Source organism: Rhinatrema bivittatum, chromosome 5, assembly GCF_901001135.1.
Source record: "Rhinatrema bivittatum chromosome 5, aRhiBiv1.1, whole genome shotgun sequence".
In the NCBI taxonomy this organism is placed as follows: Eukaryota; Metazoa; Chordata; class Amphibia; order Gymnophiona; family Rhinatrematidae; genus Rhinatrema; species Rhinatrema bivittatum.
Genome location: NC_042619.1, coordinates 151,804,176 through 151,808,714, shown reverse-complemented (window position 1 = coordinate 151,808,714; position 4,539 = coordinate 151,804,176). Strand labels below are relative to the sequence as shown.

General features: G+C 39.7%; 1 long non-coding RNA gene across 1 annotated transcript; it reads right to left on the bottom strand.

The window, feature by feature from the left end:
- Positions 1-3,070: 3,070 nt before the first annotated feature.
- Positions 3,071-3,786, bottom strand: LOC115091525. Its single transcript, XR_003856748.1, has 3 exons — positions 3,739-3,786; positions 3,520-3,642; positions 3,071-3,440 (listed from the first exon to the last, which is right to left on the bottom strand). It is a non-coding gene; the product is annotated as an uncharacterized LOC115091525 (long non-coding RNA).
- Positions 3,787-4,539: the final 753 nt, after the last annotated feature.

Here is a 4,539-nt window from a genome sequence, read left to right as displayed (position 1 = left end):
CTTTTATTTATTTAATTTAAAAATACTTATATTCTGCCTGTTTGACAGATTATTGCAAGCAGATTACATAAAAAACATAAAGTAAAATAAAAAAAGATGAACAACTAAAACTAAACATAAAATTAAAACTCCCATAAAACTAGTTAAAAGCATCACCAAATAACAAACCCTTAAGTTTTGTCTTTGGCAAAAGTCAAAAGATTTACATGCTGTGAAGAGGGACCAGAGTGTTGATTAGTATTTTCATTCCAGACTGGAACATATTAAGACTATTTGTTTGATGCTATACTTTTTCGGGTCTTGGACTTTCTTTTTTCATTTATACAGATGATATTCAATTTTTGGTTCCCATAAAGGGTACAATTGTCTCTGCAATGTATTATTTGAAAATCTATTTGAAAGAAGTTCAATGCTGGATGTCTTATTAAAGTTTGGTTTTGAATCTCTCCAAAGTAGAGATATTGTTTCTTTCTAGAACTAGAGATTAGGGATGTGAATCGTGTGCCCGATAGTTTTAACGATCGGGTTCGGCTGGGGGGGGGGGGGGGAAATCTGATTGTTACGAGATGTGAATTGGAATCGGTTCCGATTCCAATTCACATCACTAATTTTTTTTAGTGAGGCCCGCGCCGATAAAAAAACCCCCACCCCGACCCTTTAAAATTACCCCGTAGCCTCCCCCACTCTCCTGACCCCACCAAAAACTTTTTACACATACCTGGTGGTCCAGGGGGGCCGCGGGCAGCGATCTCCCATTCCCACGCTATCAGCTGTGCTAAAAAAAATGGCGCCGTTGGCCCCTATGACATAGTGAGGGCAAAGGTAGTGCCAGCGCCATTTTGAGTCCTGGCAATACGGCCGGAGTGCAGGAGGTCGCTCCCAGACCCCCGCTGGACTTTTGGCAAGTCTTGTGGGGGTCAGGAGGCCCCCCCCCCAAGCTGGCCAAAAGTCCCTGGGGGTCCAGCGGGGGTCCGGGAGCGATCTCCTGCACACGGGCCGTATTGCCAATATTCAAAATGGCGCCGCGCTACCTTTGCCATGTCACATGGTAAGGGCAAAGGGCCATCGGCACCATTTTTTTTAGTGCAGCTGATAGCGTGGGAACAGGAGATCGCTGCCCGCGGCCCCCCTGGACCACCAGGTATGTGTAAAAAGTTTTTGGGGGGTGTCAGGAGAGTGGGGGAGGCTAAGGGCGTAATTTTAAAGGGTCAGGTGGGGTTTTTTTTTATCGGGCCACTGGTGCCATTTATATTAGTGGCAGCCAAAATGGCGCCGATGGCCCAAGAGCGGGAGATCGCGCCGGGACCACCCCACTGGACCACCAGATAATTTAAAACATGTTGGGGGGGTTCGGGAGGGTGGGGGATTTGTTTTAAAGGGTCAGGGTGGGTTTTAGGGTTGTTTTGGTGTGCCGGTTTTCCCGCCCTCCCCCGATTTACGATTTTTCACAATAAATCGGGGGAATTTCTATATTATCGCGACTCTAACTATTTTTGACGATTTAAAATATATCTGACAATTTTTTTAAATCGTCAAAAAACGATTCACATCCCTACTAGAGATGTCCCTGCAAAACTTGAGTTTCTCTTAAAACAAGTGAGTGGGTACTCATATATGTGCATATATGGGCGTGAGCATACATACATCTGAATTTTATACAGTCCGCACAAGTGCGTGAGCATTATTTAAAATATGCCTATCGTGCGTATGTGAGAGTCTAATTTTAAGCAGTAACACAAGGAAACATTTTTTGTATATTTTCCTTAAGACTTGCTGGCTTTTCTATTAGCAAGTGAGCACAATTTTAAAACATGTGTACATGAAGGATATTGCTATTTATTTATTTATAAATTTTTATATACAGACATTCGTATACACATCACATTGGTTTACATTGAAACGATGGAACGGTGAAAATGAAGTTACATAATAACATTTTTTAAAACAAGGAAAACTGTGCATAAGAGATACAGTTTTAACCATTCGACAATCTGTTTGCCCAGTCTATCTCTAGATCATCCAGACCCCTCTGGTTCTTCAGACTGCACTCCCCACAGTTTACCTAGACCCCTCACCTACTCACTTTTCACTTTTACGATGTTTATGATCACTTACACCTGAAATTGAGTAGAAATAATAAACATACACTGGTAAAAGACTGGCATGCGTCACTTTAACAGGTTTTGAACTTGCAACATATATGCAAACATGTTGGCCCCTGGTCCATTCTTTTTTTCTATGTGCAAAGTTGCTCATGGTTCTTGTGTTATATGCAGAAGTAGTCGGTTTTAAAATATAGTTTAGTTATGCATGTGTTCTTTTGTGCACATACATGGTCTTTTGCGTGAGTAGCTTTTTGAAACCTATCCCACATTGAAAAATTCCCAACATGGTGTTTTATTAAAAATTAATCTTCATCTGTTATCTAAAGTTAAATGAGTTTGTGCAATCTAGCAGATTTTTCTCTCCAAGATAGAAGAAAGCAATATTGCTCTACCCAAAAGAAGAATGTAAAGAACAAGACTCTTCTCCCCTTTCTTGTTGGATTCACTAAATGATCATTCAATTTAAAGTAATATAAAAGTGCAAACGTATAAAATTGCTATCAAATACTTATAGGCCAATGCAATATCATCGCGTACAAAATGTGCATCCAAATTGGGTGCATGTTTTTTGAACGCATGGACATCCACCTCTTCTGGATGCTCAATTCAATAGGGAAATGAGCTGCTGGGCTAAAAGGGACACGCAATGGTTAATTTGTGCATCCCTAGCACTCTGCATCAGGCACCCAGAAGACATGGCTGTGCGCCCACATTAGCCTGGCCAGAGTTCCATCCCCACCTCTTGCAGGGCTGTTCCCAATTGGTCTTTCTGAAATGAGATTGGTACTTTTCACTGACATGTGACTGTGAATGGACACAGAACCATAGAAACCAGGATATTTTTTGTTGTTGTTGAGGCCTAGAGTGTACAATAACTGAGGGAGAATAATCAAAAATTGGTTCCCCAATATGCACAATTACCCAAATAAGGAGAACCTTATATCATATAACATACGTCATTTAAAACACACATTTATTTAAGAAAGACACCACTTGATATAAACCCACATATACAGTCACATATTTAAAAACATCACAAACATGAACGTCATATAGGCAGAGAAATATTTATAAATATGATATCATCATAAACATTATAACCTCCAAATAAATTGTGTTAAAGTGCTTCAGAGTGCCAGTTCTCGTAGCTTTCAACTTCACAGATTGTTTCCATTAAATTCTCATAATATTTGAGCTTCACAGTTCTTCTTCAATGATCGCTGCCATAATGAAATTCACTCAAATACTGCCCGTCACCACTCCCGATACTGATCCCGACGAAGATCTCCGTTTCACCTGACAAGCAGGCTTCTTCAGGGGAAACGTCTAATATCTCTGCAACAATCAGACATAACCATTTACCTCCTCCACATAAAACAAATAACCCCATATCGTTTAAACTATAAATCCTTACCATGTGAATCCAACCACGGGACACACAAAAATCGTTTATCCAAAACACGAATTTCTTCAAAATTCTTTAATTCACTTTAACTTCATCAAAACTTCATATCATTTCTTCAAGCTGGTCACAAAACTGCAAACCAAAAACGTTATTTCCAATCATCAAAACTTTAGAAATATAAGAAATGGAAGACAGCATACAACCTGAGCAAACGCTGCCACCACGTACCTTCAAAAGTGGAAGTGACATCATCACTTCCTTTCTGCAAGGATCTCCATACTGCACACCCAATGCTCTGCCTACTCTATATATAGTCCTCAACCACCGCGATTACCAATTAAGGAACTTAAATGAATTCACTCACTCATCAACCCTATTCCAATGCTACAAACACCAGCGAAAACCACACAATCAACTTATGGCAACAAATCTGCACCAAAGCCCTTGAATAAGATCGACAATAAACTTCAACAAAACCAGAATAACTTCCAACCCTTCAATTATTTAATGAAAGCTCCCCACTCAATTGGACCATTGAGTCCATGTGGACTCACAGTGCCCCAATTGAAAATATAACGTTGTTCAACCCGTCTTAGAATAGCTGATAAATCACCCCCAAACTGCAATTTAATCTTTTTAATAATAAAGAATTTTAATTCTTCTATCGAATGACTATTATCACTCCAGTGTTTGACTAATGGAGCATTCTCAACACCTAACCTAATCCTGCTTCTATGTTCCCCAATACGTAATTTAATAGCTCTGGTAGTTTGCCCAATATAAATGAGCTGACATGGACAGATGATTGCATAAATCACGCCATTAGAAGTACAAGTAAACCTTTCTGGAATCACATAAGGCTGACACAAATTCGGATGATGAAACACTTTCAAAGGTAACACATGTTCACAAACAGAACAAGATCCACAGGCAAATTGACCCCATTCAGAAACCACTCCACTATCCAAACTCCCACCAAGCTTTAAATTATCATATAAGTTTTTCCGTTTTTTCAAAGAAAAAATAGGT